General features: G+C 33.8%; 1 pseudogene; it reads right to left on the bottom strand.

The window, feature by feature from the left end:
- Positions 1-4672: 4672 nt before the first annotated feature.
- Positions 4673-9625, bottom strand: LOC120119263 (annotated as a pseudogene).
- Between the last annotated feature and the right edge of the window lie 5162 nt (positions 9626-14787).

Raw genomic sequence — 14787 nt, 5'->3', positions numbered from 1 at the left:
GATGGCAAAGTTATTCTTAATTTATAGGAAGGGGAGAGTGGAATCGGCGAGTAATTAGAAACATACTCGGTCAACGACGGATTTGTCTGAAGAGGGGGCGGCTTTGTAGAATAGAATTGAATGGGTGGCAGTTTGGTAAATTATCCAATCCAGATTACGTGGCACGTGTATTTATCTTCGAACAAATCATCAACAGCTGTTGTATAATACTGTTGATTGCGTGCGGTTGGTTTGGTGTTCTCCATCTTACTCTACTTTCCATACTATCCTTCCACACCCCTTTTTATAAAAGGTATAACTACAATTTTAATCCCAACATTTTCACAAATGATCATTTTAATTTAATTTTTTTTTGGAGTATTTAGTCTCTTTTGCTTTAATTTTTATCAAAACAGCTTATATTGAATGAAAATCATGCCACATGACATGTTTAATTGATAAGGTAGTGTATTCCATATTATCGTTTTGATAATGTCATACATAAAATATATTAATAAATGTAAGATAAAATAAATATTTATACAAACGATGAGATTAATTTTGTTAGAAGGCTTTTATGAAAGTGGGGAATGGAGCGCGTGTGGTGGTGATGTGAGGTGGGAAATAGGAAAGTGGGAGTTTTCAAAAAACAAAAGAAGCTGTCGGCATATTCTGCAAATGTCGCCGCGTGACATTGGTTTATGGATACGATAAATGGGGGGCTAGTGGCCGGACAGACCTCCTTTTGAACCGCTCGCTTGGTCCAAACAGGTGTTTTGTTAATGGATCCAATCAAATGCCGCCATGTTCCTTAACGCGTATTGATTGGAAGGTGTAAAATGTTTTCTCACTCTCGCCTGCTGCCCACATGATTAGTTTCAGACGTGTAGTATCATGTTCACCCGACAGCTCCTTTCTTCACTCTCGTTTGTTATTACGTGTCCACACGCTCTCTTCTTTCACAATTTACTCTACTACTATCAGTTCCTCCTTTTTTCTGTTCTGGTAAGTAGTACGCGTTTCCCATTTTCACACATGCTCCAAGTAAAACCACCTAATTAGAAAAAGTTAAATATTAGAGGTTAAAATACTCTAACAAAAAGAGTCAAAATACTATTCAATTAAATGTTATAAGATTTATACCAAAAAATTAAAAGTTAGAAATTAATATACTTCAAATAAAAAATATAAATTAAAATAATCATTTCAATAAATATTGAGATTAATTATGATTTTATAATATTATTAAATGAAAAAGATAATGATAGAACAGAAGATTGCGTTGGTATAATTAAGTGAATAATTATTTTTCTTCTAAATTTTCTCAATATTTATTTTTTAGAAATTTCGGTTTTTTTTTTTGTTAAAAAGACTAGGATGGCTGCCATAAGATTTGGGATTGTCTCAGGAAATGCGGACTAATATACGACGTTACCGGATATATTAAAATATATTTGATAAATTTGGTTTAGCGCTACCGGAAATATCGAGTAATAATAATGTAATAGGTGGAAATTATGAAGAAATATTAAAAAATTTAGCAACCGGCAAACTTAGCTTGCCGGTTTGTGTCGATATTTTATAAAAATATATTGATCCATAACAATATAACAGATAAAAAAAATGATAAAACCGGTCTATAAATGACAAAACAGATATTGAAAATGTCGATATTTTATAAAAATGTATCGATCCATAACAATATAACAAGTAAAAAAAATGACAAAATCGGTATATAAATGACAAAATAGGTAAAGTTCTACCGGATATATTGAAAGTGTCGATACTTTATAAGAATGTATCGATCCATAACAATAAAACAGGTAAAAAATGACAAAACCGGTCTATAAATGACAAAACAGGTAAAGTGCTACCGGATATATTGAAAGTGTCGATACTTTATAAAAATGTATCGATCCATAACAATATAACAAGTAAAAAAATGACAAAATCGGTCTATAAATGACAAAACAGGTAAAGCGCTACCAGATATGTTGATAGTGTCGATACTTTATTATAAGTATAGACACTTTTGGAATTTAAAAGATAAGAAGTTATAGCGCTAATAAAGTGTCGATACTTTATAAAAATGTATCGATCCATAACAATATAACAGGTAAAAATATGAAAAAATCGGTCTCGAAATGACAAAACCGGTAAATAGCTACAGGATATGTTGAAAGTGTCGATACTTTATTATAAGTATCGACACTTTTGGAATTTAAAAGAAAAGAAATTATAGCGCCAATAAAGTGTCGATACTTTATAAAAATGTATCGATCCATAACAATATAACATGTAAAAATATAACATAATCGGTCTCGAAATGACAAAACTGGTAGTAAAAAGGTGTGCTTGTGTGGTCATTTTTATTTCAGAATTTTCATTTTTTAATGCAAAAAGTTGGATATTTTAAGCAAAACTCAGTAAGAAAAGAATAAAAACTTTACAGTAACAAAAGAATAATATTGGGTAACCCACCATGTTATCAATTTTTCAAAGAACAAAAACCTAGAAACATGTAAATTTACAATGTAACATGTAAATATATACTAGTTAATTAGCAAATAGGTTTACATTATGTATTAATATTCTTTAAATATGTGTCGATACTTTTTTCTCAAAATGAAAACACAACGAGGTGCACGCATAAAGTGTTGATACATTTAAAATTGTATCAATCCCAAAAACATCAAAATCGATAATTATAATGTAATAGATAAATTTACAATGTTATCTGTTTAAATATATTTGTTTGTTAGAAAATAGGTCAATATAAGCACTACCTATTACATTATATAAGCGTTACCTAATATATTATTTTATTTAATAATATTTTCAATTAAATAATATAATATAATCGATCTAAATTTTAATCAATCACTTATTTAATAGATCACGTCATATTTTAACCGTTTTTTTGAGTCGCACAACAAAAATTCCATAAGATTTGCAAAGATTTTTGACACTCCAAAGGCAGCCACCAAATTTCGGCTGCCGGGTCCACACCTTTGAAATTAGTACCATCTTCTTCAAAATTTCATTTTCCTTTATATCCACACTTTTTTATATATATACGTTTGGAATTAGACGTGTTTAACTAGAATTTTAAAATAATAAAATACGTTTGGAAACTATTTTTGATGGGAATATGAACGTCAATTTATGATGATTGGAAGGGATGCACTTTTATCCCTAAGTCACTTAAAAAAATAGAAAACACCATTTTAACCCCCCTTTTTTAATATGTATTAAAGTAGTACTTTTTTGACAAAATAAGAAAGAAACGAGTTTTGTGAAACATACCTTGTTGATGTGGCCTAAAGGCGCGTCTAACAGGGTAGTTTTTACCGGAGTTTTCGCTCACCAGCTGGAACGCACATCCTTCAGGGCGAGCCTTCACAGGATTTTAGGGCACCAGCTGGTAGGCGTGATCTGAAAAATACACATTCTCTTTCCACCAACTATTATCGCCGAGCTCTCCCACCCAACTTACCCACATAAACCCCTGTTCTCCCCTCATCTTTCTCTATATAATCTCTTTCAAGTTGGTTCAAATTGTCGTCGGGAAAACTTCATGAAGGTATAAATTTAATTTTATTCGTTTAATATATTTATTAAATACTTTATTATTTTATTAATTAATTGTAATTACTAATTTTTTGTGTAGTTATAAAATGGAAGACATGTTGTGATTGGATGCAAACCATATTTTGAATCATTTTGACAACATGGTAAAAATATTAAATAATGTTAATTTAATTTTTTAATAATTTTATTTATTCAATATTTTATCCAATATCATTTCAATTTTTAATTCGTAAAATTTTTATTAATTATGAAAATGATCATATATTAAAAGTGCTTATTAATAATGATAAGATAAGCACATTGCGTCGTATCTGGAGGTATTTATCATATGTTGAATTTGGTTACATAGCGAAAATTGTTGGAGGCTGTAAACTTGAACATACCCTCATTTCTGCACTAGTCGAGAGTTGGAGACCAAAGACACACGCATTACATCTTTCATGTGGGGAGTGTATCATTATCTTGAAGTATGTTTCATTGCATTTAGGGTTTTCGGTAGATGGAACTATTATTTGTGGTGTATGGGATGGTGATTAGCATTATTTGTGAATGGAGTATCTACGAAATTCCCAATGTAATTCAACGTTGGTCGAATAACGTTATCATAGTTGTAATCCACTTTTGAAGAGTTGAACCAAAATTGTTCCAAAGATGAGGCAAAAGCATTTGCTCGAGCATATATATTACAAATCATAGGAGGATCTTGATGCCTGACAAATCTCGTAACCAAGTGTATTGTATGCGGTTGCGTCACCTAATTGATTTTGAAGTAGCTAACATGTTCAATTGGGGCTCCACAACCTTGGAATATCTATTTAGAGAAATGTGTCGAGTTATGAATTATAGTAAAACTGGTATTGGCGTCTGGCTCTTTCTTCTCCAATCTTAGGCATGGTATCACATGCTCTTTTTATGTTCGATCATGAATAAGTCATTTGTTTTCCGTTATTATTAAAGTAATTTCAATGTTAAATATTTTTATAAATAACTTTTTTTACTATATAATGAATTAACAATATTTGAACCCAAATAATACGAGTGTCAAACTCGAATGGCCCGAATCGAAAAGATTGAGAGTTGGAACATGAATGAACTGAAGAATTCTCACCAATAATCCCCACAAGAGCATGAACCATCTTTAAAATGGTGGTATCTGTTGATATCTCTCAAAATGATTTCCCTGGAGACAATTTCACTTATGAATTAGAATGCAGTATGTCAATCAACACACACTCTAAGATTCTTCTTCACTCTAATAGGAGCTCCCGCCGGGGTCGTGATCAATCCGAAGGCTACCGCAAGTTTTTCGCTGTGGTGGTATAGAAGCTTTTCCTTTTCACCGCGATCAACATCGTGAATATCGAACTCCACATTCGAAACATACCCCATACCCCGCTTTGCCCAAGCGCTCAATCATCCATCTTCACATAGATTTCTTCGCTCCGAACATGGCTCCGGTCTCCCGCTATGAAAGTGTGTATCTTGTCTTTAACCTCGATCGAACTAATCTCGGGTTCTTTCTTCACATTGCAGTCTTTCATGAGTTTTCTCATCTTTGCTACATTGTCCCACATTCCAACTGATGCATATATGTTGGCTAGAAGAACATGGGTACCAGATTTCTCCGGCTCAAGAGTAAAAAGCTTCGCTGCAGCACATAGGCCGATCTCGACATTCTTGTGGATTCTCGCAGCACAGAGAAGTGCTCCCCAAACCGAGCCATCTGCTTGAAAAGGTATTGAATTAACAAGTTCCATTGCCTCCTTGAATCTTCCGGCTCGACCAAGTATGTCAATCATGCAAGCATAATGCTCTTGCATAGGTTTAAACCCAAACAACTCCATTGATCTGAAGTATTTTTTGGCTTCGGTAACCAAACCTGCATGATTACAAGCACAAAGGACACTGACCAAAGTTATCTGATTCGGATAAACACCGGATTTAAGCATTCTATCAAATGCCTGTAGGGCTTCTTTCCCGTGGCCATATTGAGCTAATCCTCCTATCATTGCAGACCATGATACGATTCCTTTCTCGGGGATATTAGAGAACTCGCGTTCAGAGTCGTCTATGCTTCCACATTTTGCATATACATGTTTACAAGAGAATTTCCAGCAAAGATATCATATGTAAATCCATGCTTCAAGACGTGCACATGCACTTGTTTCTCTTATTCGTATGCCGATAAATTTGCGTATGCATTTAGGAGTGAACTACAAACATATGGATCGGGCTCTATCCCTCGATCCAACATTTCAAAATACAGCTTAAGAGCTTCTTCACCTTGACCAGACTGAGAATAAGTCGTGATCATAGATGTGAAACCCGCCAAATCTACAATCAAACACTGTGAATATTCTCGTTGCATCTTCTAGAAGGGTGCATTTTCCATATGCATCGATAAGGCTGTTTCCAACGTAACGGTCAGACTTAAATCTTGTTTTCACATAAAGTGCATGAACTTGTTTGAAGACATTGCTCGCATGCACGCTGGCAATAGATTTGAGGGCTGTCGATAAAGTTGTATGATTGAACCCAACTCCTTGTGCACCAAAGGAAACAAAATTGGAAGATACTGAATGTGCGCCAAATTACGAGATTTATCTAGTAACAATATCCCTCTAATCAATTGGAGAAGCTACGTTCGGGCTACAAATATGACCTCCTCCTTGGTAGAGTCATTAGTCACATTCAATTCGGACTCCAACCAAGTTATTTGTATCCGATACCCGTCTAAGACCTCTGGTGGTGACATCTTTCCCAAGATTGACTCAACAATAGTGAATTGGTTGAAATCGTTGTGTCTCACTAGTACTGCTCCATTAATCGAAACATAGAATTGGTAAGTGACATGTTCCAACATAATCGTCGCTTCATCGCTCGAAAAATAGAAAGTATGCATTTCGTGCCTCCAACGTTCAATCAACGCCAAAATCAATGTCGGTTCACTTTAAAACCACGCAGAAATATGGTTGGATACGAGCCAGATTGTTGTAGATATATTATAATCCGCTAATGCAAATCTCTAAGTGTCATTCCCCATTGTCAAATGCCCATTCTTTTTTCGGAGTGAGTTCAAGCGAAGAAATATGGACAACATCAAAACATAACATTTCATCCCAGGTAGATACTTTCAAGAATTCTTCAAAAAATACAATTTTTTTTTTCAATTTATTTCTTAACAGTACACAATAATAATTCTAAACCTCAAACCCAACAAATATAAACAACTATATTTTTCAAAAATCCCATGAAACTCGTCACGTGACTAGTTCTAATTTGCCCGTTGAAATTTGATTATTGTTGTTGCTGTTGTATGTTGCCTAACAGCTATAAACGACTATTTTTAAAATTCCATGGTAACTCGTCACCTCGATGTTGACGTGATGAGTCTATGAAAATATATTTTAATATAGGCCCACATATGGCCCACTTACCTGAGACCATTAAAAAAATACATTTTAAGCAAACTCGTCACGTGAACGTGATAAGTTTGTCATGCACTATAGCATTTACAGTATTTTTATAAAATAAACTCCATTATAACTTATTGGTCTAAGTAATTTTAGCGCATGCCTATTGGGGGAAAAAACTAAAGGATACGACCCACTTGCTTTGTTGGGTTTTCAATAGTTTTGTTCGACTGACATTTCAGCCTTGTTTGATGTTGGGCCTTTACCTTATATGATAAGCGTCGAAACTGTCTTTCGGTTGGACCCCGGAATTGGGCTTCGACTTGGATTTAATGAATTGGAGTCGCCACCGACCATTTTAAAACGAATTTAGGTGGATCGGACACCATCTTATCTGATCTGCGTTGTACCAGATATATGTTGGGCTCAGGAGTCGGTTACGGTCAAGGAATGATTAGCACCCTTGAACCGCCCTTTCGGTACCAATTAATTTTTCGATTGTCTTTAATTGCGAAAATTAAAAATTTAAATCAAAATTCAGATACCCGATTCGAATTGCTTACCTTTGATCGGTTGAATTTACCACTGAAAATGTCAAAAACGTTAGATGGTAAAATAAAAATAAAATAAATGCGAAGGAAAAAAATAAGTTATATATATATATACATGCATACATTAATATAATAACAAAATAAAATAAATGACAAAAATTAACAAAAGTTAGTAAAAAAGGAAAAAGGAAATAATAGAAAATAAAAAAATAAGAAGGTTAGTTTAAAAATAAAATAAAATAAATAAAAAGGAAATAAAAATAAAAAATGAGTAAATAATATAATATATATATATATATATAATAGGAAAAAATGAAATAAATAAAAAATATATAATAAAAGTAATATTTATTAAATAACAAAAGAATAAAATAAAATAATATAAAATAAAACAGAAAGGACTAAAATGAAATAATAGCAAACTAGGGGTGAAATTAAGAGGAATTCGAAGTAAAAGATTAAAATAAAGGGGCCAAATGAATTAACTGTAAATCAGGGGGACCAAAAACATAGTTTACCCTTTTTGTACAAAAACACGCGGGTTAGGGTCCAAAACGACGTAGTTTTGGTCCGCCTATAAGTACATGATTCCAAGGCTAAGGTTTAGTTTGTTTTCACTGTGCAAACTCTTCAAACCACTTATGTCTGCGCCGCGCAGACCACGCGCAGACATTAGGCTTCACAGACTGTTTGTTTTTTAGAAGACAGAAGCTCTTCAAACGTCTGCGCGAGCTCTTCTTGGTGCAGACATGGTTTTATGTCTTCAAAGATCTTCAAACCTCTTCAAGAACAATTATAAAATATAGTTATTTATTAAAATAATTTTAAATAATTTAATAAGGTTATTTATTTTAAAATAATTTATTTTAAAATAATTTATATAAAATAATTTATTATAAAATATGGATTAATTTATTTTAAAATAATTTATTTTAAATAATTTATTAGTATGGATTGATTTATTTTAAAATATCCATTGATTTATTTTAAATAATTTATTAATATGGATTGATTTATTTTAAAATATGGATTGATTTATTATTGTAGTTGTATAGATTGATTTATTTTAAATAATTTATTAGTATGGATTGATTTATTTTAAAATATGGATTGATTTATTATTGTAGTTGTATGAATTGATTTATTTTAAATAATTTATTAGTATGAATTGATTTATTTTAAAATATGGATTGATTTATTTTAAATAATTTATTAGTATAGATTGATTTATTTTAAAATATGGATTGATTTATTTTAAATAATTTATTAGTATGTACTAATTTATTTTAAATAATTTATTTGTATGGATTGATTGATTTATTTTAAAATATGGATTAATTTATTATTGTAGTTGTATAGATTGATTTATTTTAAATAATTTATTAGTATGAATTGATTTATTTTAAAATATGGATTGATTTATTTTAAATAATTTATTAGTATGGATTGAATTATTTTAAAATATGGATTGATTTATTTAAATAATTATTAGTATGGATTGATTTATTTTAAATATGGATTGATTTATTATTGTAGTTGTATGGATGATTTATTTTAATAATTTATTAGTATGGATTGATTTATTTTAAAATATGGATTGATTTATTTTAAATAATTTATTATTGTAGTTGTATGGATTATTTAAATTTCAGTATTGTAAAACTAAAATTATTTAAATCTTAGTATTGCAAAACCCTTTTAAGTTTAAAAAATCAGTTTATTTATATTTCAGTTCATTTTAGCAGTCTGCAGACGTTAAAAAACAAACAGTCTTCTTCTTGCAGACTGCAGACTTTTGGTCCACCTCTTCTGCTGTAGATGCCTGTAGATGTGGTCCGCAGACTGCAGACCTTTTACCTCTGCAAAAACAAACACCACCTAAACAGCCTAACTCTATTCATTTTTACCAACAACTATCTCTCTCTACAAAAGGAGAGAACATCTGGTTCTCTCGCTTCTCTCTAGCATATCCCCACCTGAGGGATGGCCGGCAACCGGGCCACCGCTGCTTCGGTCGTCGTCGGTGGTGGCCGGAAAGAAGACCATAACCCAAAACTGATCCTCACACCACCCCGCACACAAATCCACCATCCGATTCTCACAACGAAGCCCCCATCGATGCAGATCTAAAGGCAAAGTTTCGGTTTTTTACCCTTTAAGACCGACGCCTCTTGAGTTTCGGTGACTCTCCGGCTCCCGATGACCCTTCGTGGCTTTGTGGTTGATGTTTTGGTTTTTATTGTTTTTGCATGTGGGTTTTGCTCACTGTTGCTTATTTTTCTTTTGGTTCCTACTGTGTTTGATGGGTTTTGTTTGGTTCTCACCATTTTGTTCTCGATTGTTGATGGTTCTCATGTGTACTCGATGTTTGTTCTGTGGTTTGATTTGTTGGTCGATGGCTCTCTCTGTGTACTGTGGTTGTTTATGACTGTGGGGGTTTGACATGTTGTTCCTCCCTCTGTCAGTGGCTTGGTGGGGGTATTTATACCCCCCACCGGTGGTCATTCCAACGATCATGGTAATACGCTCGTGGTTGGTTAGCCGGGGATTTCGGGATGGGTCAGTCCCGATCCCCTCGACCGGAAATCCCGGTGACCGGTGCATGGTCTCTTGACTGTTGTTGGTAGCGTTACTTGCTTCTGGAACCTTTGACTTGATCTTGATCGTTGGATTGGGTCAGATCCAATGGTCCAAATATGACCGCGGAGTGATTATTTTTTAGGGTTAATCAAACCCTAAATGTCTTACAATATTGACCGTTGATCCTATCTCGATTTGACAGTTATGGGTCATACGGCGCTGGGGCTAATGCCGAGAAACCCTAACTGTTTGGGTTTTAGTTCTGGACTTTTGACCCTGGGTGGACTTGAATTGTACTTGGACCTAATCTTTGGACCTGAAACGAGATAGATGAAAAAATAATAAATAAATAACAAATAATAAAAAGAAATTAATAAAAAATAAAAAATATTTTTTTAAATTACATTTTATATATGATTTTAAAAAAATGATTTTTCAGAACCATATATTATAATATATTTTCAAAAAATATTTTAAAACTATATATATTTTCAAACATGTTTTTTTTAAAAAACTATATAATATATAATTATTTTCAAAATGTTTTTAAAACTATATATTATATAAAATTTCAAAATGATTTAAAAAACTATATATTATATATATATTTTTAAAATGATTTTTTTAAAAACTATATAATATATAAATATTTTCAAAATATTTTCAAAATTGTATATTATATATATTTTAAAAATGTTTTCAAAAACTATATATTATATAATTTTCTAAAATGTTTTAAAAATTATATATTATATAATTTTAAAAAATGTTTTAAAAAACTATATATTATATACGTATTTTCAAAAATCATTTGCAAACTATATATATATAATGTAGACGAAAATTAGTGTCTACAACTGCCCCTCTTTATTCTTTTTCGTGGAACGAAAAATAGGAAAAAGATAAAAAGACACAAATTTTCGTTCGGTGGAGTTGAAGAATGACTCCTTGTCGAATTGTGTTGCGGAGGCTCCTTCATCGCGAAGTCGAGTCCATCTTGAAATGATATGGAATTGAAGCCGCAGTTCAGAATTCGAATCAGAATGTGACTTCATATTGCCAAATTGTAGTCCACTTCGATCTTGTTCTCGATTTACAGATCTTTGTTAAAATTTGACTGGAAAGGAGTTCCTGGACTCCACCCAGTGGTTGATAGGCCTCTTGAGCCTAATAAAATCGAACTCGAAAGGTCTTCGTTGACAGATAACTTTTCTCGAGTTAAGCTTTGCTGTCGGAAAATAGCTTATGGTCACTATGGCACAGTTAACCCACATCTTCCTCTCGACTTGAAAACATCGATTACAGTCGAACAGTAGTGTGATTGAGGTGTCATCGAGCTGAATGGAATCGATAATTTTATTGACAGATAGCCCTTATTGCCTTAAGTTATGATGTAAATGATGTGTCTTGGAGCTGAGAATAGTCGAACTCGAAGGTCTTTGTTGGCAGATAACCCTTCTAGCCTTGAGTTATGCTGTAGATGATGTGCCTTGGAGCTGAACGTTGTCGAACTCAAAGGTCTTTGGTTGGCAGATAACCCTTCTCAACTTGAGTTATGCTGCAAATGATATGCCCCCAAAGCTGAGTGTAATCAAACTTGAAGGTCTTTGGTTGGCAGATAGCCTTTCTCAACTTAATTTATGCTGCAAATATTATGCCTTTGAGTTGAGAGTAATCAAACTCAAAGGTCTTTGTTGGCAGATAACCCTTCTAGCCTTGAGTTATGCTGTAAATGATGTGCCTTGAAGCGGAACGTAGTCGAACTCGAAGGTCTTTGGCAGATAGCCCTTCTCGACTTAAGCTATGCTCCAAATAATGTGCCTTGGAGCTGAGCGTAGTCAAACTCAAAGGTATTCGGTTGACAGATAACCCTTCTTGACTTAAGTTATGCTGCAAATGATGTGCCCTCGAAGCTGAGTGTGATCGAACTTGAGGGTATTTGGCAGATAGCCCTTCTCGACTTAAACTATGCTGCATATGATGTGCCTTGAAGCTGAGCGTAGTCGAACTCGAAGGTCTTTTGGTCAAAGATAACCCTTCTAGCCTTGAGTTATGTTGTAAATGATGTACCCTCGAAGCTGAGTGTAATCGAACTCGAAGGTCTTTGGTAGATAACCCTTCTCGACTTAAGCTATGCTGCAAATGATGTGCCTTGGAGCTGAACGTAGTCAAAGTCGAAGGTCTTTGGTTGGCAGATAACCCTTCTCAAATTAAGTTATGCTGCAAATGATATGCCTTGGAGCTGGGCGTAGTCGAACTCGAAGGTCTTGGTGGCAGATAACCCTTCTGGCCTTGAGCTATGCTGCAAATGATGTCCTTTAAAAAAATGGCTTCCCTTCACAGGTCTAAGCCGGTCATAGTTCTTCAGGTGGTTCCTTTGAGCGAGTCTGAACCAAATGAGACGATCTTTGAATGAATCCCCTTTTACGGAAAGCCACTGATAAATTCTGACAGCCGAATATCTTCCGTTGTGGAATTGAAATCTGCTTGAAGACGTTAGCTGGAAATATACTACTCATTATTGAGTTGAGCTGAACTAGATTTATTTTGAATTAGTTCTCGAACATATCTGAAATTGATTCTGAGATATGTAGATATGTCAAGTCGATTGAGGTGTAGTTTCTCACTGCTGAGTTAAGCAACCACCGTCATTCTTTAAAGGCGCTTACGAATCGAGTATCCTTCATCCTGAAGTCGAAACTTGACTCTAAAAGCTGCAAAAACCATGTATGCTAAAATGATGAATGTGATGCACCTAATAATGTCTAAGATGCATGCAACATGAATGGATTATGTGTTATCTCTTGGACGGAGTCTCGTGCTTTGTCTGCCAATCTGGTTCATGGAATCGATCGTGCCCCATCCTTTTTCAAGCTTGGGCTTTACATACCCTTCATATCTGAGATTGTTCTGTTTGAAAATGTTTTTTTCTCATTTTTCTTGTTTTAGGAGGGAAAATAATAAAAATGCTGTAAAATGATAAAAATGCTGTAAAATATTGTTCGCAATTGAATCAAATTGTAAACGTGAGTTCAAAGAATATCAAAGGAATCAAGAGCTCTTTTAATGCTTTTAGAGTTACAACTCTTTGACAAATGTTCAAATGGATGAGTTGGCTTTAGGTTGACCTCCCAAAATCACATTTTTTTGTAATATCGCAACACGCTTTGGCATTTCAATTGAGTGCGGACAAAATGACACAACTAGCATTAACAATTACTAGACCTTCTATTTCGGTTCTCTAAAATCTTCCATTTGTTCAAGTTTTGTAAGCTCCCTTAACAAAGGTAGTGCATAAATATCGATCTAAAAATGAAATTCTTGAGTGCTCGTATGAAGTTGACTATAACAGGTGTTCCTTAATTGCTTTAGAGGGACAACTTAACATTATAATCAGTTTTATCAAGTTCACTTAAGGGTTTATCTCATCACAAAGTCTTCGGCCGGACAATAGCAGTGGAGCAAACACCGAATTGCCAAGTGTTTGAGCAATGTCATGGTTTGGACGTAATCTATTCATAAGGCCAGGGTTTTCAAGTTTCCTCTATAACCAATTGCCTTAGTGGAATAGCTCAGCTTTACGGATTTAATTTCTTAAGATTGTCAAGAAGAACCTGTTATAGTCTAGGTGTTGTTGAAAGTCAAAAATTTTATCTTTAGAGTTTAATTTTCAAGCAACTGACCTAAATTAGATTCACTTACTTGACTATTTCATCTGTAAAGATAATGATCATCAATGAACGTCTTAAACGAAAAGCATAGTAATTTTTATATACAAATGATGCCCCATGTTGTCTGTACTTTATGAAAGGAAAATGTCAAAGTCCTTGTTTTAAATCATTTTACTTCGTCAAATATCTGTAACTTCGAACCATTTACAGAGTTTCTTAATTCAAATAATATTCAAAGAATTGCAAATGTGATTCATTGCTCGTCATCATTAAAGTAACATAAATGTTCTTACAAAAACTTGAAAAAATGAAAAAAAAAACAAGTTCAAACAGAATGCCTCAAATGATGAAATGATCTTCCTCACTTGGATGCCCCCAAGTTATTGAAGTTGATCCAGTTCTGGTTACGCATCTTCTATACGACTCTTTTGAATGCATAACAGTTCTATATTGTGTGCACTGGGACACCGTCGTGATATTCACAATGCGCATTCTCATCATACCACTTGGGGTATGGGGGCTTCATGGGTTCCACCGGGTATGGTAACACTACATGGGTGTAAAGAAGTTGATGGTAAAACTCTTTGTAGGTCATGAGAATAGGGTCGAAATGTTCCCTTTCCCTCATTGGTTCTCTAGAATCTTGTTTAGAAGTTCCCGACGGTACAACTGCAGTTGATTTTGGTTTGGATATCATAACACCTTTATTAGAATAGTTGATGTTGTTAATCTCTCCATCCCGCTCTTGCATAGGAGGTTTCCTACTGGCCTCCTCATCCTTAATTTTGCCTTGCTTTACGACCGACTCAATCATTTCTCAGGCCATAACCAAGTCTGAAAAGCTTCATGATGTGATCGTAACCAGGTGCCCAAAGCATGGAGCCTTCAGGGTCTGCACGAAGAGCTTTCGGGTTTCCTTTTCATCCAACGGTGGATGAACTTGCACAGCTAAATCCCTCCATTTTTGTGCGTATTGCCTGAAACTCTCGTTATGCTTCTTTT

The sequence above is a fragment of the Hibiscus syriacus genome, unplaced genomic scaffold (genome assembly GCF_006381635.1).
Source record: "Hibiscus syriacus cultivar Baekdansim isolate YM2019G1 unplaced genomic scaffold, ASM638163v2 tig00110332_pilon, whole genome shotgun sequence".
Classification (NCBI taxonomy): domain Eukaryota; kingdom Viridiplantae; phylum Streptophyta; class Magnoliopsida; order Malvales; family Malvaceae; genus Hibiscus; species Hibiscus syriacus.
This window is presented reverse-complemented; position numbering and strand designations above follow the sequence as displayed.